This window comes from Halichoeres trimaculatus, unplaced genomic scaffold (assembly GCF_033239565.1).
Source record: "Halichoeres trimaculatus isolate MK-OKI-2021-1 unplaced genomic scaffold, fHalTri1.1 fHalTri1_scaffold_5, whole genome shotgun sequence".
Lineage (NCBI taxonomy): Eukaryota > Metazoa > Chordata > Actinopteri > Labriformes > Labridae > Halichoeres > Halichoeres trimaculatus.
In genome coordinates this window covers 28,866,932-28,893,052 of record NW_027437183.1, presented here as the reverse complement: position 1 = coordinate 28,893,052, position 26,121 = coordinate 28,866,932, and the positions used below count along the sequence as shown (strand labels likewise).

Genomic DNA, 26,121 nt, shown 5'->3' with positions numbered 1-26,121 from the left:
TCTTTGAACTCTCTGAACAGCACTTTGTTTGTAGCTGGGGTTGTTTTAAAGTGCTTTATAAATAAAATTTGTTGGTTGCTGAAAAGATTTGTTCATGACAGGCTGGAGGGTTGGGCTCTAAACACTAAGGTCTGCCCATAGTTCTGCATCAACAGGCCTCTAAAAAGCTGACCAATCAGAGAGATGTGGAGCTGTAAAGAGGCAGCAGCTGAAATTCAGGGTTATACAGCGGCTGAAATGAGTAGTTGTCTAAAACGCCAGGGATTTTGAGGTTTGTTTTATATAAAGCTACTGCAGGGGTGACAGAGAGACAGTATTAAGTCTATTATATTGTCATTGTCGAAAGTTACCTTGGCAAATTAAACTGCTTAGCCCTGGTTTAATCTCTGCAAACTCTAGGAAAAGCTTATCACTTACTGAAAGATCTGCCAGCCAAGAAAATGAATCTACGGTTTTTGTTTGTTTGTTTGTTTTTTGTTTGACAGAACAGCAATAGTTTCTGATGGAAATGAACTCAGAGGCCCCACTGACCAGGTTTTTCATCATTAAGAACATATTTCACTCTGATCATGCTGTTTAGGCAATTACGAGAACCCTGCAGCCACTTTAAGGCTGGACCCACATTTCTGTGGGAGTGAATAAAACCTTTCATATCTCCATTTGAGGCAGGATTCATGGACAGGCTTTAGAAAAACAAGACAACACTTTAAGTTTCTACACAAAACAAAACACAACAAAAGACAGATATTTTTTCCTTTCTGAATGTTTTTGTTCTTGTGTAATTATATTCCTGCGGAGAAATTGATAACGAATCAAGAAAATTTGTGCATTCAAAGAAGGAGAAAGAAACGGGTCACATCAAAATTTGGTATGAATTGTTTTTTTCTCCAGTTCCTAATAAAACATTAAAAACAAGCTTTGGAAGACAAAAGCCTGGTGTTAGACTGAATTCATGTGAAGATGTCACCTGTTGTTACGACTGCAGTCTTCACATGGTTGGTCACATTTGTTCCACTCACTGGACAAGGCATTGTCTGAGTACTGTCTGCTTTGATATAATTTCTATAGCATACAATCATGACAGGTGAAGTGTGTGTATGTGAGTGTGTGTGTGTTGTGTGTGTGTGTGTGTGTGTGTGTGTGTGTGTGTGTGTGTGTGTGTGTGTGTGTGTGTGTGTGTGTGTGTGTGTGTGTGTGTGAACGTATGCTCTTTTTTCTGACACAAGTTACTTCTGGTTGCTTTGAATTTGACTTATTTCATATTACTTCGCCGGTGTCCTTTTTAATTCATTATTTTTAACCTTATGTTAGTTGCCCTGTTTCTCTTCCTCGACTGATATTATGATTTTTCTTGTTTTGGGTTATCTTTGTTGCTTTGTATGGTCATTCACATGTGAAGTGTTTTATTTTGAAAGTGTTGCTCCTTGTGTTTCATACTCCACTTAACTTCCTGCCTTTGTCTCCTTTGATTGCAGCTCATTAGTTTCACCTGTGTCCTCTGCTCACACCTGTTGCTCGTTACATTGTGTGTATCAAGTCTTGGTGGTCACCCCGTTCTGTAACCCTGTTCTTCCCTGTTGGTTTTCCTGTGTTTTTTGGATTGTATTTTGGACATTTGTTTGGACCCTGTTTTCAAAGTAAGTGTTTCTTTGTTTTACATTTTGTGCTTTTGCTAACAAATAATTGGAGCATGAACTTAGCCTTTTTGTGGATCCTCCCCTGTATTATTTATAACTCCTATAGCATCTTCCTTTTTTAAAATAAGTGTGAAATATGGTATGGTTTCTGCAGCAGGTGGGCTGTGTTGAAATTGCTATGTGAGGATTAGCTGATGGGTAGTTCACTTAATTTATTCACTAAATTTGGTTCTTGAAACTGTTGCAAAAATGTTTATCTTATTCTGCTACAGCAACAAACTTTTGAGAGCCTGTTTCTACAACAGGAGCTCAGAGGATACATCCTTTGCTTTCCTGAAGTCTTTCTCAGTCAATCCTGAAATACTTTGTTGTTTCTACCAGTCCTTTATTGAGATTCTCCTTTGTTTTTTTTTCTTTAACCTGCTGGTTTCACAAGCTCTCTGTTAAAGACAGAAACAGTCAAACAGGAATTGTTAAAATCTGATTGATTTAAACTCCTTTTGTAACCAGCAGATCCTGAAAGAGACTGTGTATATTTTAGCCTCTTCTGGTTATGCACTCTTTGGTGAATTCTGTTTGTAGCCTTCATGTTGTCTGTAAGTTTTACCTGCCAACAAATCATTCATTCCCTCTGCAATCCGATTGCTGAATGCCTCTAAATAATCTTTTTTATCTGTTGGTTGCACAAGTTGTTTACGTCTTCTTTTAGGAATTTTGTTTTCAGTCTGGCTGACTCTTAATCATGCTAAAGGTCATTGACTCCTCTAGGATTTATTAGTCGTAACTTTTTTCATTCCTTGTGTGGATAATTTGTTGCTTGTATGTCAACTTGTCTTTCTTGTTGTATCTTTCTTATGCTCCTCCACACAAGTTGCCCCACAAGGGATTAATACAGTCGTTTGAATTGAATTTAAAGGGGCACACTGATTTAAAAAAACAACATACAAACAAAAAAAACCCCAACAAAAACAAGCTTGAATTTGTTGATGCTGTGATGTGTTGTGAGGCTCTGCTCATAAGGAGAGGTGAGCTCAAGAATGACTAAAGTGACTCTTGTTGACCGAACTCAGATGCGTAAACCACAATGCCTACATTGATATATGTGCTGAAAAAAGCAGAAGATAATAAACAGCATGGGCAGGAATTGTGTGGGTCCAGAAGTGAGATAGACTCTGTGAAAAGCTTACCTTTGGACGTGCATACTCAGCTGCTAAGTTTCCATGCAATCATTAACCCTTCTATATTCAGAATACTAGCAATAACCCGATTGCGCAAGCGCCATGTAAACACCCATAACCCTTTTTCAAAAACAGGATATGCTCATACTCTGGTTTTACTCCTTTTCTCTTAGTCATGTATATACCTATTGGGATATCCCCATCAATAGGAACCAAAAGTGTGTGTTCTGTGCATGTTCTGTTTACAAGGAATCTTGGGTTGTGTCTGATATCATTCACTCACTCCCTACTCACTACTCACTATATGGTTAATTAGATGTAGTGGACCAAATTAAAACAATATTTCGGACACTACTCACTCACTCTTGTCAGCCGATGACAGTGACATAAATACTCTTGCGTCGCTCACAGACGGCTGGGGATTGACAGTTATTATTTTTCTGAAACACCGCAAAATGGTATTTATTTCAGTGATGACTAATGTTATGCTTAGCATATTTTCTGCAACAGCCAAATATAATCAAATCATTTAATAAACATTATTTATACAATTCATAAACCATATATTTGCACAACAACTTATGCTGTGTTTGAGAATTACAAGGTCCAGAGAATGCATCACCTGTAATGAAGGGTTAGGGGCTAACGACAGTGTTTGTTTCTCCGCTTGAAGTTGTCAGACACGTTCGTCCAAAAGTTTAACAAAGAGCTTAGTATTATTCTCTGACAGTTTTTAATATTTGTTCATGTTATCAGTAATCGTTAATCTTGTAATCAGCCATTTCTTCTGTTTGAATGCATGATAGTAAATATTGCTAATATAGTGAGCATCGATAATACACTACTTTTCAAAATGCATTGTGGGATACATTAAGTGGACTATATAGTGAATGACTATGTTCACTCAGATTTGGACAGCACAAATGGCATATTCACTATAAAGTGAATAAGGAGTGATTTCGGACACAGCCTTGGTCTTTTGAGTACAGGAAGTCTGCTGTGCTGCTAAAGTTGTTGTTGCTGCTGTTGCTATGGATACAGTGAGAAGAAGTGGAAAGGACACATTGGGTCGTGATGTTCTCTGTGCGTAGCTGTTTTGATCGGGATACCATGTGAATAGGAATAACCCTGTTTGCTCACGTGTGTAAACAGATTATTCCAAATGTTTCAGAAACAAGACTTTAGACCTCAACCCGAATATTGACTGCATGTGAACGTAGCCTTTGTCTCTTGAGAAAGCATCAGCTCTTAATATCTAAAAGCTTCACCTCTGTGTAAGAACACTGACAGATGGAGATGTAATGGAGTTGCTGAGATAGTATTTCTTTTGTGAATAGTAACATACATCGGGGAGGAGAGCCAAGAAGAGATTAGAGTATCAAAAGAGAGGAATTAGACTTTTTGTGTCCCGGCTCCACTCAGATTCTCTGCTGGTCAGACTCCGGTTACAAGATGGCATGGCGGTGCCTCAGACGGAGGTATTTTGACTTCTAATCCATACGATGGTAAAAAGAGGGGCTGTCCCTGTCAATGGTGGTTAGCACCACCAGCCTACAGTTTGCATTACACGTTATCGCCCACAGACTAATATACAACTTTGTCTCCATTTTCTAGACCAAACTACTGCCAAACCATGACTCACTGCAAGTTGTCATCTGTTGTCTGTGATGTGGTTGTAGGGCTTTGCAGCATTATGATGTTAGTCACTAACTGCAGCTGTACTTTAGTCAACAACAAGCTGGATATACTTTGTTTCTTATTGACCTTAACCTTCTGTCTAATTTTGCTGCGGAACTTGCCGTTGTTAACCAGGACTAATGGCCCACGCCTTGATGCTGGCTTATGATCCCACTATTTGGCTCTGTGTAGCCTTATAATCACTACAACTCCAACTGTTCTCATTAGTAATGCTGCTGGGCAACACACACTATTCTTGTCAGTTTGTCAGATCATTTTCATTCATTTTAAGGAGCAAAAGTTGGAACGCTGTGGGCTGAAAATCACAGATGGCTTATAACTTTGTGTCAGAGACTCTTGTGTCAGTTTTTTCAACAAAGCATTATATGACAAATGGGAAAAATTGAGTATAGTTGTTTATGTCTTATTGGTGGGAAAATGGTAAGGAGTCTAAAAAATAAAAAGATTACCCAGTTACAGGCAGTTTATGTTACTTGTTAAATTGTTGTTTCTTTCCTGAAACGGTTTAGAGTATCTAAAAAAGTAACAATTTTGAACACAAACATAGTGAAGTAACTAAATCTGTTTGAGATAGTTTTAGAAAGAGGTAAGAACAAAGTTAGGGGTTCAGTGGGACCTGTCAGTTTTTCCTACATCAAGTAGAATCCCCTGATTTTAACTTTACAAATCCTCCATCAGTCATCAGCACATCATTTTCTACCAGCCGTTTGAGCTTTTTACCACAGACCTTCTGGTGTCTTATCCTGTCACACAGCATTTTGTTTCATGCACAGAAACTCAGACGTGTCATTTAAACTTCAAAAGTGTGTATTTTTCCTTCTTATCAAAGTAGGTTCAAAATTTGAAGAAAGAAAAAAAGTCAAAAGAAAACCAGTGACAGCTTTAATTTGTTTAGTAAAAGCCTTCCAGTGCTTTGTAAGTGGAAATCTTTTATCATCACGCAGCAGCAGGAAGAGTCTGGTTTGCATTAGCAGCATAATATTACAGCAGCTAATTAGAGCTCGACTAAACAATGATGCTGCAGTCTGTGGCCAAACACAGACAAGATTTTGCCTGGTCAAATATTTCAACAACTCATATAAAAAATATGCATCAAGTCATAGTAAATCCGAACAGGGAAACAACAGTGGTGAAACCCAGATCTGTGCCAGTATGCTGGGTTAGATTTAGCTGAAGAGCTACATGACGCTCACAAATAGATTTCCTCTTGTGGCACAAATTTATTGAGCCTCTTTGGAATAAAAGATTTGGTAGCTGTTTCTGTAAGAAGTGCTCAGTAATTACGCCATTATTCAGAGCACAATAGCATTCTTTTAAATACAGGCAGCATGCAAGTAGAGTTTACTGATGGAAGGATTGTGATTAGAGTGAAGAATAATGTGATTTTGTTCATTAGAGCGGACAGTTTTGTTGCTTTGCTAAGTTTTTCATTCTAAAAGCCTCTGCTTCACAAGATAGAGATAACAAGATGGGAGGCGGCGGCGGTGGTACAAAGAGCTTTTACCAGAAGCCTGAGCTACAGCATGGAAGAACAATCAAAAAGAAGAAGTGAGTGAAAGACTGACAGGAAAAGAAGGAGGAGGGAGCAGAATCGTGTTTGACAGGTTTTCTGTCAAGATTTCTCAGAGCATCAGAGAGAAGAAAGAAATAGAAAAACAACAACCTGCTCCTCTTGTGCTGCTTGTTACTTTATTACGGCTAGCGGAACCGATTAATCAACATAATGCATTTAACCAATTATGCTAGATTTGATCTGGCTGCAGGGCTAATTCAATAGAGATCCTTGGTGATTTACGAGGGCCAGTTTATTGTTGTGCTGTGTTAGGATGTCCAATGTCTCAAAAGGGGATGACTAGCGAGCCCTCAGTAAACCTCTACATTCGTATTTTTCCAGATATACCTTACAACTTTTATAGTTTCTTTGATATTTGCTCTTGAAGCAAACTTCTACATTTAAAGTTTATCTTATATCCCAGTGGTCACTCTATAGCAAACTCTCACAAAAGAAACAGAACGTTAATAGATAAACCAGAAAAGTAACTGTTTTTGAAAAAGAATACGTTTTTGTAAATAGTTGTAAATATTTTTTCTTAAGCACGCTTTATGTCATAGCAGTTCTTGTCATGCTAACTTATGTGCTAAAGTTCATTTATCAGATAACTCTACCTCCAAGCAGTTAGCAAGCATAACTCAGCTCCAGGAAAAATCACTTGTAGTAGGTTTCGTGAATTTGCAGGTGCATAGAACTAATGTTTGCATATTAGCATCAGCTACAGCCAGTGGCGATTGCAAGGGAAGCTCAGCTTCCCTTAAAATGTCCCCAAAAAAGTGGTGATATGTTCTGCTGTGTGTACATTTCATTGACTAAATATGTGCTAAAATTCCTTCATCTTTTGTTCAGAATCAGCTACCTATCACAGGTAACTGGCTCCACCTCCTTCTCATTCATCCCTGCAGCGTCTCAGCGCTTTAACACAGTTGGACGCTGAGCGTCTTCTGACTTCAGCGGGGAAGCGCAGAGTGGGTTGTTCCACTGTGGAAACTTGACGGTCTTTAGATAAACACTGGGCTTTGTCCTGCCCATCGGACGCTCAGCGTCTCTGGGGGTCTATGAGGCAGTGGGCTGGCCTGGATGCTAGGCTTCTGCATGATGATTGGATGATCTGTCTGATGCCGAATCCCTTTTTGATTGACAGTGAAATGAGCCAGTCAGTGATCTTGAAGTATAACCCTCCACTGGAGCATCTTCTCAGTTGTTCTGGACTGATCCAGAGGATTTATCGATCCCCAGCGAGTTTACCTCCCCAGCGAGTTTACCTTTCTTAAAAACGACGAGCGTTGTATTTAAAGATTCTCTCTCTTTTCACCAATAAGCAGCTACAGCTACAGCTGTGGAGCTTCTCCCCCTGTCACTCACAGCCTGTCATAGTCTCACGTAGCAGCTCCAGCTGAGAGCAAGCTGACACGGAGGGTAGAATTTACGTTTAAATAAACAAATTTATGATGTATGCCCGGAAAAAATTAGCTTCCCCTCCTTGACTGACCAGCAGCCGCCACTGGCCACAGCTATAAGGCGATTTAGCTCTTTATAGCGGGAAGAAGGGGAGTATAAGTGGTGGGTGGGTTCACAGCAGGAGGGGAATTAAGTGTTTATATCAGCTGCTGCTTTCATGGTATCTTGGTTTTATTTGCAGCACTAGTTGCCAGCCTGTACCGTGATGCTGCTGCTGCACTAGCCAACCACTTATAAGTAGATGGGGCAGGTCTGGTCCGCCAGGAAAGAGATGCTTGTCTGGTGACCATCACAGAGACAAAGAAATCAGTTTCTGGGCAGTTCTTTATGCATCAATATTGATGTAACAGAATTTGAATCATAAAAGGCATTAAATAAGATTAATCTTATTACTGGAGTTATTATCAGTAGTGCCCAAGCTCTTCAAATAAAAGTTACTCATGCTTATTTTTTCATATTGTTTTACAATAACATAGATTGTGTTCACTAAGAAAAATAATCCAGGTTTTTAACCAGGGACCCACGCTCAGGGTTCATATGAACCCAGGCTGCTGAAGTCATGTTTGACAGCTCTTTTGACATGTGCAGGCTCCTGTAGCAACGCCACCAGGTTAACAGAGAAGAGGAGGGACAAAGAAACATAACACAGGGTCATTACACCTTCCACCGCCTCAAGTGTCAAATCATCACAAGAAACTATTTGGCTGTGGACTGCTTTGCCCTCAGGGATCTCTGACTCTTTTTTTTTAAAGGTAAATATGTGATTGTGACATTGATCCATTGGCTCACCAGCCAGATTGCTTGTGCACATGCCTTAACTCCACCAGAACAAATGATTGCCTTTGTCCTTGCAACATTTTGGCTTCACTTATTTCAGGGAGAGGAGGTGGAGGCACAATGTTCATATATTTACACAGTTAGACAACGGGAGTGAAAGATGCAACAGATCTGAACATGAACAGAGGTCTTATATCGATAGTCTTGTCCACTTCTCCATACCCAAAGCCACCTGCTGTTGGTTGTAGGTGACTTGTTGAGTTTTTACCCGACAAAGCTCAAGTGAACATATCTGTACTGTCTCCTTCCTTTATTTGCTTATGATATTATCATTTATTCACACACATTTCTTTCCTCATTCATCTCATCTCCTTTCAGTCATTTTACAATCCCCTACACTCACACACTCACACACTTCACCTGCCCTCCTTCCTTCTCCCTCCCTGTTACCCTACTCCACACTCCATTATCTCTGTTTCTGCTCATCCTTTGCCTAGCTAATGCGCCCCCCTCCTCTCCAACACACACTTTATAACTTAAAGACTCGCACACGCAAACACACACTCATAGACCATTCAGTTCCACCAGCTTGTCGGACTGTGACTGATTGATTACTACCCAGAAGGCTTGGCTCTGTTGATGTCAGAAACAGGACAGGTAGCCCGGACCACAGGGGGCACACAGAAGATTGATGTCTCTCTCTTTCAAACCCCCTCCTTTCCTCTCTCCATTTCCATCTTTACCGCCAGACACACACATTTCCACACACACTTCCGAACACACACTTATTGACCCCGACTAATTGCTAAGAGGGATTTTATAGCATTGTAGCTTAACTGTATCATATTTTAAACAGTAAATCCAGCTGTCAGGTGTAAAATGTTGTCACTTATGGGCTCATTTTTATCCCTCTTTAAACTGTCTGTTTTCAGTGGGATGTTTCCTCGTTATTATTCCTCACTGCTCTGTATAAGGAGCGGAAACCAAAAGAAAAATAAGTGTTTGTCTTCCTTTGGCCAGCAGCAGAGGAAGTTGAGCAGAATAAATGTGTTTATTGGAAAACACAAACACATGACAGCTTATAAATCTCACAGTGTTAGTTGTTTGGTGTGTTTGTCGGTGGTCATGATGTCAAATGTTCCTCAACTGAAGATCAAATAATTTTAAGTTTAAACACTGAAGTTATTCATATGAAACACAGTTTTGGGCCTTTTAGTTCAAGCCCACTCCTGTTAAGATTGTCTTGGTAAATGTTGGATTGCTAGCTAACAAGACTTTTATCTCAAAGGATTTTGTTGCATTGTGTGGACTGGATTTCCTGTGTGACTGAGACGTGGCTGAGTGTTTGTCAGTTCAGCTCTTTCACTGAACTTGTCCCCATGATTGCTTCTACTTAAACTCCCCGTGAACATCAGGCCGAGGAGGAGGGATAGCCAATGTTTGTGATTCATTATAAATGTAAGCAGCTATCACTGTCATCCTCTTTTAGCTGCTACATTCCCACCCGCTCCCTTGGGCCAGCTGATCAGCTGTTCCTGAGTAGGGATGGATACCCTTCACATTTGAAACGATATGGTACTGATGCCCAGTACCTGGCAATAGGTGCCAGTACTCAATGGTACCAATTTTCTGTACTGTTTTGTATTAAAAAAATAAAAAATAAATTTGTTTAATAATAAAGTATAAAAATGTTTCAATTTAACATATTTATTCTTCAATATATAACCTTGTGATGCTGTGTTCATGTTCAGCTTGGAAAGTCGCCAACTCTTCCACTCCCTCACAGTCACAAGGATGAATTTAGGTGCTTAAACATGGTACCTTTTTGATTTTACGTGAATCGGTACCCGGTACCTATAAAAGTACCCAATTCGGTACCCATCCCTATTCCTGAGGGTGCTGAATTTTTCTGTACAGAAATTTGGTTAACAGCGTCTGTTTTAAAGAGCTTAACAAATAAAGTTGGATTGGATTGGAGCCCATTACGTTTTCTTTATGATGAGCTGAGTTTGATACCAAAAAGGGGCAGTAAAACTGTTTCCACCAAGCAGTCCGGGTCGGTTCAGTACGGTTTGGTACAGTTAAGCCTGATCCCGTTTGCGTTTCCACAGCAAACTGTGACCTCTCGTGGTGGGCGGCGTGTACGCCGGATGCCGAAAGCCCCAGCTTGTAAACAATAGCGTGACCCCTTAGCAGCTTACCCCACTATTAAATCCAACAAAGAAGAAAAACCCGACACAGTAAACTAAGAGCATTGATGGAAGACATGCAGCATTTCTTCCTCTCTGTGATTGACATGTAGCTCTTTGATACAAAGTGAAATCAAGCTTTGTTTCAGAGAAGTCTGTGAGCCACCAGGAGAAATGCAGCCGCTGTTGTGGGGTAAGTGACAATTATTTTGACCAATCAACGGTCTGCAGTGTGTTGCTCCACCTTCAGAGAGCGGATCGGTTCAGTCTGGCACCCATACGGAAGGGTCCCAAAAAAGTAGGCCGGCTCATTTTGGTTTTTAGGGATCTGTCCCGGGATAAGTCAGTGGAAGCAAAAATGCACGCTGTAACCGAGACGAACGAACCGGTCTGCTTGGTGGAAACGCTCGAGACAATGGTCCAACACTTCACCTGCATAGTTGTTCTGTCATCAGACACTGTCAGATCACTTTGAGGTTAAAAACACAGTAAACCAAGCAACTCTCATCAGCCGGTCCAGCATAGATCCTCAGTCCAGCAGGGCTGAGCACCAGCCTGTACCAAAGTTTAAAGGAGAGGACAAGAGGAGAGGACAGAGAGGGAGGGAGAGGTTTAAAGGGGCATTGTTGTATTGCCTATGCGCCTCACTGTCTCTGTTTCTACCTCTCCTCCCCTCCCTTTCTCTAGTCCAGCTCTGCAGGAGGCATTAATGATCTGATGTGGGATCTGCCCTTTAGTACCCCAACCAGCTGTAACACAGTATTTGCAATAATAATAGCTGATGTTGGACCACCCATTGTTCACCCCCGACCAGCTGTTCTCTGGCACTTTGAAATTTAATGATCTGACCAGGGAAACGACCCTTTGATACTTTGACCAGTTGTCCGTTGCAACTCTGCCTCTCCTACCAGCAGCTGTATAGAAGCCAAATTCCATAAGACTAAAAGAGGCAGATGGACAGGAGGACTGGAAACAACTGAAACAGGCTGTGTTGGTTTAAGCTGAAGGCTGCTAAACATGATAAATGACAAATAGACTCTGGTTCTAGCAACTATACAAGAAGATTTTCTCTTGTTCAGCCACTTTTGTTGCCACAAATACCTTTATTGATGAATATACAACTATTTTAAGCATTAGCCTACAACAGTTAAACCTGTAAATGATGGATTCTCGTCTAAATTTGCATGAAAGTCTAGTATGCTGAAAAAGCTACAAACTCCTCCAGGAAAAAACACGTTTCCCTCACATGTTGGTAATTGTGTGTGTGTGTGTGTCTGTGTATTGGTTGTATCAAACTGAACCAAAGTGCATTATTGAAGAGTTCTCCTGAGCTGACCCAAAGCTGATATAATTCAGATGTTCAATGCAGATGTTAGTGCAGGTTTCCTCTGAGGTCTCATTTGCTGATGCAATAGGCTGACTGTGTCTGTTTTAAGGGAGCAGCTGTTGTAGGTGCTTTCACCTCCGATCTTCCCTTGCTGAGTGTCTTAAATCTAATTCAGGAGTCTTTGATGTGCATCTTGACAGTCTCTGATGCCCACATCAGTTGAAAATCACCAGGCGACCAACATTTTAATGAAAAATTTCCAAGTGTGTGTTTATATCCCAGTGCTGCACTTCCATACCAGAGCAAGAAACAAGCTGACATCCGGCAGGATCTTAGTCTAGTGGTGTTTCTCCCACTATGCATTAAGTGAACACTTATAGACTTCCCACAGGAAGGATGTGCTGCAGAACGTCTTAACTGGCCTCAGTTATAGTGCACAGACTGTGTGAGGATGTGTCAAGACTCTGTTTCTTTTCTTTAAAAGCTTTTCTGTTCTTATTTTATTTCTCTTTAATGTAGATTATACATTTCAATACTGTTCCAGTAAAGTGTAAACTTACAAATAACACAGATGTGCTCAGAAGTCTATTATAAAGGAATAAACGAGCAGTTGTTTCTCAGAAACTGCTCCACTTGTCCACAGAGTGTAGATATGGTAGCAGAGTTGCTGTTCAGATCCTGTGCTATCACTCACACATTAACAATTTAGCATGTGTACCCTAGTGTTGTAGCTCTAAATCTTTAAATCTTGTGGCAGGACACTGGATAATTTCATTGAAATAGGACATTTTTTATCCAAGAAGCACACTGAGTACACTACAAGTCTGCTTACCACCTTGCCTGTCTGGCATTTCTACCATACACCACTTAAATCTTTTATGAGATGCTTTTTTTATGGGATATTTCAGGAGAAACTGTACACATTTTTTTCTCCCTGTTCAATCACATCTTTCTCTTTGGTCACCTTTTTTTTCTCATCCATTAACTTAATCCACAACTCTCTTGTCCCCCTTTTCTTCTGTTTTTATCACCTTGTGCATAAATCACCATGGAGTCAGTCAGCTGGACATCCCCTAACTCTGTATACTTTTGCTGCATTTCACTGCTGTGCTGAATCTGTAATGTGAAGGGTAGCATCTAGACAAGGTTAGCATGAAAAAGTAGCTTGTGGAAGGCATGCTGGGAAATAATTTGCAATTTGTGGAGCTCTTCATCCTGAGGCATAAAGTCAGACTGAGCAAACTACGGAAGTGCAGGAGGTGAAGGGGATGTCTATATTTCTTTGTGAGATTATGAAACTGTGTTGCTTTTATTTTTTCTCCTCTCTGTTAGCCTGTATTTGTGCTTATTTGGACAAATGTATCTGCAGCTTTGTTCAACTCTCTTGCATATTTGTGCTCAATAAGAAAAAGTACGACTGTTAGCTCTTTTGTCATGGCCATTGGTGCTGCAGGGGTGTATCTGTGGGTCCTTCAGAGCCCCCCGCAGAGCTGAGCTCAGTGTCGAGTAAATCCGCAAACCTGTCTCTCTCAGATAGATTACACTGCATATGATCTTCGTCTCTCTTTTACTCCGTCTCTCTCTGTCTCCCTCTCCCTCGTACACAAATATGCAGACATCTTCCCATGGCTTTGGACTCCATGCTGTGCTCTGTTCCATATTCCTCCCTCAACCTTGAAGATTACCGTCACATAGTTTGATCAAATTATCTACAGCAGCTGAATACTGATCTTTTTGATCTGGTATTGGCCCGCACATACTCACAGTAACTTTCTCTGTATCTCTTTTTAGCATTTATAGTTTATATCTGTTTCTGGCAAATAGTCTTACTTTTGAAGACGCATGTGTTCTAATTCATTTCAGATGAACAATGGAGTTGTAAGCTCCAATATTTTCATAATACTTGGTCCTCAGCCTGTGTGAGAGAATCCAGGTTTTAGAAATGAAGCAATCATGAACTAAACTCTGACAGATTTTTTTTTCTCTAACCTTGTCTGAATGAGGTGTGCGTAAACACTTAAGCCAGAATTTGTTGGCCCTGACTTAAAGCTGGCGTTTTGTTTCCACACCTCTTGTATGAAAGTTTCCATGAGTCTGGATGAGTTACAACAAGTGTTAACCGAGAAGGTAGTCTGAAACAATCACTACAAGTAAGTGGTTGTGATAATAATGTGGTTCATATTGAGTAGAGCTTTGCTGCTTTATTGTCTTCACTGCTTTAATTGTCACTGCTACGTTTTCTATCAGTGGGATTGTATTGGAGAAATATCTTCAGACATTTTGTAGTCAAATTCATTAATAGAGAACACTCCCTGTCTTATTCCTGCAAAAGTAAGAGTCAGCATCTCCAATTTAGCAGTTTTGGCAACGAGCTTCGAAACTCTGCTTCTGAAATAAAAAGGTAACATAACTTCAAATATGTAAAAATAAATAAGAGAGAAAATGTTAAAAGCCAGTATGAGAAGGGCTTGACAGGCTTGAGATCAGCTAATTTAACCTGGAGTTAAACATGCTATCACGATCTGTCTATGACTGTAAGTAAACCTTTTTGTAAAAGTAATGTGCATCAACAGAATATGAAGATGACTGAAGCCATAAAGACAAAAAAGAGATATGATATGAGCCTAATAAAAGGTTTACTTAGGTCTGAGGAAGACCGGTGCTGATGCCCTTAATTTTTGGGGATCGGTGATTAGTGATCAGAGATCATGGATCTGTGATTGGCCCATCCTTGCGTATGAAACTGATCTTATATACCTCTGGGAAGGTCTGACAGCCAGGCGTTGTTGCTTTTTGCTCTGAGTCCTAAACTCAGGACACTTGATTGGTGAAGTTAAAACTTAAAGATTTTATTGCTTCACTGGTATTGTTCAATGATTTTCAATAAAATAAGATTGGAACATTGAAGGAATATGCTGTCAGTTATAAAAAATAAAAAGGAAAAATCTGTATTGGCTCGAATCAGTATCGGCAGGTAGGGCTTTTTAAAGATCAGTGATTGGCCACAAAATTTTGATCGGTGCACCCCTAGTCTAGAAGACACTGAGATTCTTAAATCTTTTTTTTAAAACCTTACCTCCAACAAGAAAAGTCTGCCTGGCTTACTGCAGCTAAAGCTCCAGGAGATTCCTGAAGAGGTAGACATGGCCTCCAGATCATTTATTGTGTGCATCTGATATACATAAACTTTTCTTAAATGTGATGTAAAATTTTGCTTGAATAGAAGTCTAGAAATTTGTCAACGCCTGCAATATATCAGGAACGGTTCCTTGGAATGTAATAAAGGCTCTGGGAGTTTAAGTTCATGTAATTATTATTTTAAGTGCTTAAATCGTATTTTTTCTTGCACAATTAATCACAAAACTAGAACGGTTTTTGAATTACTGCTTAAAAAGGTTTCCATAAATTTGAGGACCAGTCTGAGTTATCATTTAAAAAGACTCTTATCGTCTGTCATATCATCGCCTACAAAAATAGCAACATCATTTTTCTGATTCTCCCATGAATGTTTTTTTTTACTCCCTGGTCCCCAAAGATGTCTGCATGAAACACCCACTCAGCAGTAAATAATGCGAGCCACCAGACAGCCAGAGCGGGAGGAGACAGTTCGTCTCATAGGGTTTGGTGAAGACATCTGACACCATATTGTGCTGCAAGGGCAAATTTGAATACATTTTCAAACCACGTTGTGAATACAATCTATTACTTCCATGAACATATTGTAGCAGCGCGGCCAAATTTCACTGAAGCATTTGTGAAACAACAGAGCGATCAGTAACGAGACGAGCACAGCTGTGTGCGTTATGAAGGAAAGTCTCTGCAAATTACTCCTGAACCATCAGAAAGATCTGTTTTCTTTTCATGCTAAAGAAAGCAGAAGTTTTCTCTATGTGAAGTTTCTGCATGCACGTAGTTAAGCTTTCAAAAGTGACCAGAAGTTGTTTTAGCATACTGTAAGCATCCTAAGCTACAAACAGCCATATGTGAATGACTGCAGGGATAAGATGCAGAAATGGACTCAAGGTGTCGTCCCTGAGGGCTGATGAAGGAGTATACAGAAACTCCTGCTAGGAAAACAACATATTGCTTCATGTTTTAATTGGAGCAAGTTAATGGTCCGTGAAGACTTGTGTATTAGTCACTAAGACAAGCTGTTCTGATCAAGAATGTGTGTGTGTCGGTGTCTGCGTGTGTGTGTGTGTGTGTGAAAGAGAGAGAGAGCATTTTTACCTCTACGAAAAGTTCTTCTCTGTTCTTGTTTTGTGTCGAGCCTCCAGGGGTGGAAACACTACCACCAAACTTTTCCTTACCTGAAATTTCAGAGAAGCTAAACAACTTTGCGTGTACACAGAAAGTTTAGATGGAAAAAAAATCCATGTTCATGTAAAACAACCTCACAGAACAACAGAACAAAACAAAAATCTATACTTTAAAGAGAGAGATTATTGAAGAGTAAGGAAGAGTTATGTCTGGTTTGGAGGTAATTTGAGGGCAGAGGAGAAGCCAAGTGAATGTGTGTGTGATCTCACTTAATTCAAGTGCTGTGTGTGTGTGTGTGTGTGTTTATCTAAGGGAGAGGAAGTTTTGTCTTGCGTGACATGAACAGAGTGAGTCTATCATCTTTATCAGCTGTCAACACTGATAGAGGGGTACACAACCTTCTTGGTGTGTGTGTGTGTGTGTGTCTGTGTGTGAGTGAACAAAACAAGGCAATTCAATAGGTGCGATAGAGATACCTTGTTTTTTTTATAGAGTAGTTAATTAAATATCTCAGTCAATATTCTATTAAGTAAAGAAATTTCTCACTCTAAGCGTTGGAAATAGGATGTAATTTCGATGTGTCATCATGCAAACTGAAACATGACTAGATTTCTTTTAATTAGATTTTTGTTATCACTCTAATGGCATGGCAGGATAACAGATACGCAGCATCAGCTACACAATCCATACAGGAAACTCTCACAGGCACATTTCTGAACCAGGTCACAATATGAAATGTTCTTGCACAGAGACAACAGCTGAGTGGGCTGCTTTGGTAACATGCCAGACACAAAACAAAAAAACAGAAACAAAACTCTTAAGTGGTCAGAGCGGTGTTAAATTCTTGAATGCTGTAGGGGTGGTGTATATAATAAAGGCTTTGCTAGTCAGGGCTTTTAGCATATATGTGAAAAGCTTTTTATGTTTTTTTTAAAGGTATTTAATTCAAGGAAGTGAGCGCTTCTGTATTAAAGATTATCTAATAAAAGAGGATACATTAGGATATAAGTAAGAAGAGGGGGAAAAAGCAGCTTAATCGCTTGTATTTGGAAGAGAGCGTTTAAAATATATAGCATAAGAGTCAAGTGAGTGTAAAAAGCAGGGTGTGAAGAAAGAGAGGAACCACAAGGCGATAAAACCGGCGTCACAGAGGAGCGAGAGCAGAAGAAAGCTCTCAGGTTTGTGTTTAATCCTCCTGCTGTTTGTGTCTGCGGCTCTCAAAGGAGCACTAAAGCTTCCGAGGCAAGACATCTTTACTAGAGTGTATCCCCACACCACATTTAACCTGCCCAGCACATCTTCTCTCTTATCCTCCATCCTCCTCTCTGCAGACTTCTGCTAGCTTTTTTTCCCCCTTTTGTTGTTAACTTTCTTTTTGTTTCCTGTTGTCCCCTTTTTACACAGAAGCCCTTAACATGTACTCCTAAGTCTTTTTGGTGTAAGAGCAGATCAGGATGGGTCGTCACAGGCCTACTTATTCAGATGTTTTCATTCTACGCAGGGCCTTTATGCTACTTACACCCCCACTCACCAGTCATCCCTGCTTCTCCATAAACCTGGTTTGAGCAAAGTGTGGAAGAAGAACATATGTATTACCCCTGTGTGTGTGTGTTTGTGTGTATTTCCAATGCATTTTTGTGTGCCTCTCTTTTTGCTGGTGAGTGTCATTGCTGGTTAAACCTTGAGTGGTAGCGTACAATGTGAGCAGTTTATGTGGTGCTCAGGGGTGTGTGTGTGTGTGTGTGTGTGTGTGTGTGTGTGTGTGTGTGTGTGTGTGTGTGTGTGTGTGTGTGTGTGTGTGTTTTGGCTCTGGGTAAACCTGAAGTGTGTGAAACAGAGCGATCTCTTTATTTGAAGGTGGATAAAGCCAATGAAGTGGTTCTATTTGTCCTCAGTGGTCAATGTCAGCCAACAGGCTCTTTAAATTCAGATGGGCAGTTTTTAACGAGTGGAATGAGAATCGCTAAAATAATGTGAAAGTGGTTTTAGTGTGCACCAATAAGGGCACACAAAGGACTCCTGTGTCTGGTAATGTGATAGCAGTTCAGCGCAAGGTTGGTCATGCCGTGAGTTGGATTGTCAAGTATTTAAGTATCAAATACGTCGGGTATCTGAAAGAAATTTCAGACAGCTTCAAAAAATGTGACCTTCTCTGAATCCATTTATCTAGCAAAAGCAAACTGAATCTTTGGAGAGGGCTAGTTCACATTGTTCAGTTCTGTATGAGTGCTTGATATGAAGCACTTGACTGCTTGGTTGAATTCAATACTTGTTAAATGTATGATCTTAACACAGAGATTATATCTTGAACCAAATGTAACAAAGGTGTCATGATACAAGAATTTTGAAAATGTAGAAGTTCGAGATCCCTGTCGTGAAAATTTTAATTTCTTCGCACCAAAAGGTTGATTTTGTTGGTTTTATTGGAATGCCTGTACAAAAATATTCACTAAAGGTAGATCAGTGTTTGGCTTATTGTTGATAGTCATTAAGCAAACTTAATAAACAATGAACTGACACAGAACTATCATTAGCATTATAATCCTGCTAATCATTAATAATCCAGTGTCAGTGTTTTCAGTGTTATTGATTGTAAATGTTGCTGAAACTGGTTTGCCACAACTTTCCAGGGTTTTCAAAATTCCTACAATTTAAAGGTCCCATATAATACAAAAATCAATTTATTAAGTCTTTTAGTGAAATTTGTGGGTCTTTGGCTTTCCATCCAGCCCACAAAATGTGATATTTAAAACCTGTACTTCGTAATGCTTGTGAATGTAAAATCCTGACCTAGCTGACCGAGCTGTTTGGCTTTTGGGGATTTGCCGACGTCTGCGATTCCCTTTATTGACCAATCAGGAGCAAGTCTGACCTGATTGGTCCACCAGAGCAGATACCCCAAAACCCCTCCCCGCTGCTGGAGAGATTTCTCTCCAGCAGCGGGGAGTGGAATGCCAAAGTTGAAGAGCCATCACTGCTTTGTTTTTGGCTGTAAACAGCCACATAGTTCCATGCACAAGCTTCCGATCTCAGAAGAAGGCAAGACTAAGTGGCTAGAGTTCATTTATCAAGGAAACGTGCCAGCTACACTCAGTAAAACTGCATGTGTGTGCTAGTCACTTCACAGCCGACTGCTTTTCCAACTTTGGACAGTACAACAGAGGGCTAGCAAATAGACTGGTCCTGAATCCAGGCTCATTACCAACCATCCACCAACAAACCTCAGACTCTGGAAATGTGAGTATTTTAAATGCTGTGTGCTGTGGAGCAGATGTAAGAGCTTTTCCTCAGTGTCCCCCCTGTCTCTGTGTTAGCTTCAGGATGCTAACTTTAGCTGCGGTTAGCCTGTTGTTTTAGCCTGTAATGTTACATATGAAGGACACGCCCACTAAATCAGAGCGTTCTAAACAGAGGGGCTATGAGAGCCTGGAAACAATGCTGCTGTGCTTGATTTATTGGCTTTTTGGACCAAAACATGTTACTACCATTTCATGAAGACATCAATGATACATATTAAACTGCAGAAAAGGAGCAGAATATGGGACCTTAATAATAAACTACATTCCCTGGCCATTGTTTTACCAGACATGAGCAAAGACATTAGAAACATCAAACTCATTTCACAAGGCCAGACATCAGACAGTTATAACCTACAAATAATGACAACTAGACACAGTTTTCCCTGTGCTTTAGAGTAAAAAAGGACAAGTACATTCTGGAAATTTCAAAATGTAATGAACAATCATTTTACAAAACAACCTGAAATGATAAAACATCATTCAAACAAGGAAGAAAGTGAAGTCTTCACCTTTGTAAATGTCTTAAATTCATACATATAAAAAAATACTTAAAGTTGGGGCAGTGGATGAAAAATAGGGTTCTACCAATCCTAATTCTTTACTTAGGCTGCTCTTTTATGTGATCTTTACATTTTGCAAAGTTATTCCCATGGGCTGTATTGAGACCCCCAGAGGGCCGGTTTGGGATGGCATGCCTTATGTTTGACATCCCCTCTCCAGAAAGTGTCCTTGCCTTCAGCTGCCACTGGCTAATGTGTCACGCTTGGAGGTGGTGAAATCTGGTCATAGATGCTGGCACTTGCCTCAGGTCACACACACAGACACACACAGGAACACACAAACGTGCTAGCTTGTCCCTGAGGGGTTGACATGAGGACAGTGACTCAAAGGACGCTGAGAAAAAGTCATATCTGACATGGATGGACTCAGATACCCGTGTTCTTCCTCCTCTTCCCTCCTGCTTCATAAACAACAGAGAAGAACATTGCAATAGGTTTGTGTGAGCATGTGATCAGTAACACAGTAGCCTGAGTAAAAGGTTAATATGTGTGAAACTGTTTCTCAAAGTACAGGTATACTGAGCTCTGTGTTATTAACTTCCACATCCAGACTTCATCGAGAATCCAGATTTTTCAACGTTATGTCTGTTGTTTGGACCCACCGTTTCTCTCGACTGTCAAAATGTGACGTTTAATTACTTCACCTCCAGTGAACTTCAGGTGAACAGCAGAGAATGATGCTGTTTAGTTCTGGCTGTGTGGGCCGATAAAAATTATCTCATTTCATTCCCTGGAAACCAATTACTTTCTCCTTTGAGTAATTGTACAGTTTTGTTTAAGGTCACAGCTAAATAATTTCACTTGCCTACAACATTATCATTACGAATAACTGGAGGTAAACAAGCATGTAACTCTTTAAGGCAATGTACACACACACACACACACACACACACACACACACACACACACACACACACACACACACACACACACACATATGCATACAAAAATACTAACACAGTTTTCAAGCAACAAATATATTTTTCCATCACTGTATTGGGGAACAAACTGCTGAACGGTGGAGGAAAAGTGCTCCAGGGAGTTCAGTTTGCCATTCATGTGTCCTATCTGTATGAATTAAGAGCTGAAACTGCCTGTGTAGATATTGCATTCCCTGACCCCCCCTCATATCACTCTCTCCCCTTTATCCAAATGTGTAGAAAGAGTCAAGGTGGTGCAGACATCAGCAGTTTGGTGAATCTGTGCATGCACTGAGAAATAGGAGGACCTGAGGGAAAAGGTCAAAGCAATATAATTTTAACATGTAGATAGGACGGGCCTTCTCCCCTTCTGGGGGTTTGGAGGCTCAGGCCCACAGTTTTGCACATCACACAGGACTGTGTGCAGAATGTCCTGTCCTTTTCCCGTGGATTTGCTATGTCTAAAACAACCCCCACCTTTAACTACTTGTCTAGATGTAGATTTTGTAAATGCCTATCTGCCTGTCAACATGCACACACTCAATACACTTAAACTGCAAAAATGGTACATTTTGCCAAATATTTTATTTTTATTTCTTCAAGTCTAGTTCCAAAAAATTTTAACACTGTGTCAAGTATTTATTAAAACTGATTTTGACCGTTTGTATGTTATTTTAACCTTTAACCTAAAAAGAGACTGTTTTTGAAAACTGTAATTGTTTCCTCAGTCATACATTTTCCTTTACAAAGTGATGTCAGCCAACCCTTTTTAAAATAAGAACAGAAAAAAAAATACACAGTTGTGTAATGGTATAAACTGTAGTATAGTTTAGTACATAGACATGGCTGGCTGCAGTATAGGTCAAAAAATCCGGCTCATCAGTCATTCCAGATGGGCTGTGGTCAAACTTTAGAAAATTAATACACCTCAGAGAAATTTTTCTCACATCTGATTGTTAAAATCATTTGAAGATATTTTATTATATTTAATTTTATTTTATTTATATTATTTGGCTGTCTTGTATTCAGGTCCTCTTTTTTGCTGGATTTTTTTTCTTCAATAGTTATAAGATGTTAAAGATGAGGCTTTATATCACGTTTAACGATGATTTACAGCTGACTTTTTTTTTTTCAAGGATTGTAAAATATGTCGGGAGAGAGAGCCAAGAAGAAATCAGACTTAATCATTATTTTTGTCACTCAGATTCTCACTGAGTCCATTGTAGCCTCTACTGCGCAGACTCTGGCTGCACAACTGCTGCTAGTGGTGGCGCCTGTGACGGGGTATTTTGACTTCAAAACCATACAATGGTAAATGGCAGAGGTACATTGTCCACTGTATACATAGTCAATAGTATAGTATGGAACAGTAAAGTATAGCATAACATAGTATAGAATTGAAAAAATAAACACAATGTGTACTGTAGCAAAAATAAGAAAAATAATTAAGCAATAAATAAAACAAAATGAAGATTGAGTCAGAAATACTGAGACTGAAATTGCAAATGATTGTACTTTTTCAAAATTGTATTGAAAAAAAGGTATTGGTCCAGTTGTATTACGATATGTCATAGACTCTTATTTCTGATGGGAGAAATGACCTGTAGTAACACTGTCTTGCAGAGTGAGAGTCTCAATAAATATAAAAGCTGAGTCGATCAGAAATAAAGATAGGAAGATGTTCAGAAGTCTGTGAGAGTCTTGAAGAGTAAATACCTCCACAATTTAGATTTATATATATATTCCTTATATAAGTGTTAAATTGCAAAGTAAAGGAAGACTTCATAGCTGTAGCTGTACATAATATCAAAAGTTAATCTGAATCTGAAGAAACCCTTTGTAAGAAAAAAAAATGTGTGATCTTTGGCCCTTCACTTGACATAAAAAAATAGGTATTTCTCTGATATTTCTTTTTTCAGTCTTTTGTGAAACTTAAATGTGTTGGTGGTTTTAATTCCTCAATTTTAAGGGATACACTGGCATTACGTATTCACAAGAGGAGGTGTTATTAATTCACTAAGCTCTAAATGATTCCTGGTGTCAAAGGTGTGATTAATTTATGGCCGTTTGTTACTAAAAATCCTTTTAGAGCATGACACGTTGTTTTTGTTTAGAAATAAAGATGAAAGGGAGCAAAATTGAACACAGGCCAAAAGTCAACTTTAGTAGATGATAATTTATCTTAGTTTTGCTTCAAACATCATCAAGGTTTTTGAGGCTGCACTTTTAACCTCACAAACAGCATTTTGACCAAAGAGCTTGATCTACTCAAAATTCTGTCTCCTGCAGTATTTGTTTAAGGTAGGTGAGAGGATTAAATCTAATTTCAAGCGACATAGACGTGCCTTGTCTCCATGTTAGAGTGGACTCACTTTATTCACAGAAATGTCCTGCTGACTGAACTATAACATAAAATGTGCTCTGTAATATAAGTCTATCTGTATTTCCCTTTCCTGCTCCGACAGTGCCAGAGTTTGATATAAATTGCTGAACATGAAAACTGTAACTCTGAGTCCTAACTAATGATAATTTTAGGGCACAAGACACAACAAAGTGAGGATTGTAAATCCTGTACTCTAGTGTGCTTTATTTTTTTGTTGACTTAGATTAGTATATGCACTTTTATTTCAAGTGCAGCTGCTTCTACTAACACTAAATGCATCTTTTGTTGTCACAGACACATCAGGAGTGAGGCAGGGCTGAAGTTTTCATTTGTACGTGCTCATACAGACCCACACAGTGAGGGCGATATCTATTCACACTCTACCTCTGAATGTGTTATGCTAATGTGAAGGGACAGCCTTCCCCAGACACCAGTCAATCAACCAGCTCATGCTCTGAGACACCCTTCATATGGGACAGACTGAGTCTGTGCTTATCCTGAGTGTGTGTGTGGAAGGTCTGCTTTAGTGCATGACCACAGTCTTACCAAAATTTTCATCTGCAGATTTTTTTTATTAAATTCTCAGAAATTAACAACATTAAAGACTGTTATGGCATCTTCAAAATGTCAGTCTGCCTGTTTAACATAACAGAGCTTACATGTATAGTATTCTGTTTCAAAGAGTAAAATGACCTGGACAAATGCAAGAACTTTCTTTCACTCTAATATTTAGTCCTTCATGCAGCAGGCATTTTTTACATCTCACTTTTTGAGAAGCTTTGACTAACTTTAGACGACCTTGTGTAAAGACCGCAGACAACTGGACTTGAGTCATAGAGACTCGACTTGAGTCGCAAATTTGACGACTCACAACTCGACTCGGACTTTAGGATAAAAAACCTGAGACTCAACTTGACTTGAAAGACAATGACTTCAGACTTGGCTCGACTTGAGGCAAGCTGAGTCGGACAACTCGTAGCATGTTCACCTCACAATAGGTTCACACTTTTATTGATTGATTGATTGATTGGAGACAGGTGTGTAGCAAGATCACAAGTCAATGCAGTAAATAATGGCGACTGCCCCCGAGCCTGTAAGCAGTTCTGCTGCTCCAAAAGTAGAGCAATTTGTGTTTAAAAACTCCCGCTCGAATGGAGAAAGGAGAAACACGCAATGCAACACCAAAATAAACGAAAAAGAGGGAACAACGTCCAACTTTAACCACCATTTAAAGACTGTACATGAAGCCAAGGAAGTGAAACCAAGCTGTATTAGAAGTGTGTTCATGTGTATGGGCTACTGTAGCCTATGTGACTGCATAAATAACATCCATCCAGCCCCAGTCTTCCAACACTTTATCACTCTTCATAACAAACATCCAGTCGTGACTCGTCAGCAGAGGAAATAACTCCCACGCAAAACCTTAATTCCTTCTCATTTTGCGTCCAATACGTTTTTTCCTCTAGCTATAGCTGCATTTAGTCCACTCTGTTATTCTTTTGGAACATGGATAAAGGACCCTAAGCCAGCAAAACAAATGCATGTAGCCAGGCACTATAGGCAGCTAAATTTGTGCCTGATGATAAATGACATATTAATATAATTGTACCTCCCCATTATAATATTAAAAATTATGGTTTAATGCAGCGTGACAGACTAATCTGTATGGTATTTTTTGACATTTACTTTAGGAAGATAAGGTTTCTCTCTTCAAGATAGAAACTTGAGATTTAACCATTGACTGGACTTGACAACCTTTGTGACTCGACTTGACTTGCCCACAACAGAAAAACTTGAGACTTGCTTGAGAGTTGGACCAAATTGACCTGCTACTCAACTCAGAGGGACTCATACAATTGTCTGGAAGACAGTATAAACCTTTTCGGACATAAGCTTTAGATTATTTGTTGACCACTGTGGTCCTCCTCTCGTGACTTTTTTAAAGTCAATATAATGTGGACATTCATCCTGAAAAATCTATGTTGCTGTTTAGGAATGGAGCAGAACTGAAATGCATGCACTCAATAAAGTCCATCAATGTCCGACATTTGGAAGTGGTTCAAAATTGGGACTGGTTCTGGTAATGCATCCACTGGGAGAAACCCAGACTAGAACAAAGAAGGAAGCACTACAGGGGGCATCTGCTGAGGTAAAGGTGTCAAAGACAGTGAAAACTCTGCTCCTTTCTCCAACACCTTCACACTGACCACTTCCTCCTTGCTTTCCTTTTTAAACTCCCTTTCCTCCATCTTTTCCTTGTTTTTCTTGCTTTCAAACTCACTCACCATATTTTTCTTTTTATCTCCTGCTGTATCTTCCTTCCTCCCTCCTCTGGAGCAGATCTGAGCAGCTCTAACTTTCTTTCCCTCCAGTCCAGGCTTTCATCTCCTTTGGTCACCCTTAAATCTCACTGCTTCTCACCTCAGCTTCTAACCCCCTCTCCTACCATTTATACGTCCCTTTACTGCTTACACACTCTGTGTCCTCTTTCTCTGTCCTCTTTTCCATTTTTAGTTTATCCCTTCTATATTCTTTGTCTTTCCCACATCATCCCCTTCCCGTTAAGTCCCTCCCAGTTTTCACCTCCTCTCCATCCTCTCCTCCTGTGCAACAGATCTTTCGCTGCAGGTCTTTGTGCACCTGAGAGCTCACCACCATCTGCTTGAAGCGTCTCTGCCTCTTATCCTCTTCTGTCCTTCTCATTTTTTTGTCTCTCAATGCTCACTTTAGAATTTGTCTGAATCAATTTAAATGCATCACATGCACAATGCATGCAAACAAATTGTCCTCATAACTACTTGACCCTCAAAACACACTTCAGAAAAAGGGAAAATTAAGACTATTTGGTCATATTCAGTGATATAACATTATTAAATTTAG

General features: G+C 39.7%; 1 long non-coding RNA gene across 1 annotated transcript in view; it reads left to right on the top strand.

Moving 5' to 3' along the window:
• Positions 1-1,562: 1,562 nt before the first annotated feature.
• Positions 1,563-26,121, top strand: part of LOC141789927 (uncharacterized) — an 82,739-nt gene continuing 58,180 nt past the window's right edge. Inside the window, exon 1 of the long non-coding RNA XR_012598248.1 lies at positions 1,563-1,637. This is a non-coding gene — a long non-coding RNA (uncharacterized LOC141789927). The remainder of the gene's footprint in view (positions 1,638-26,121) is intronic.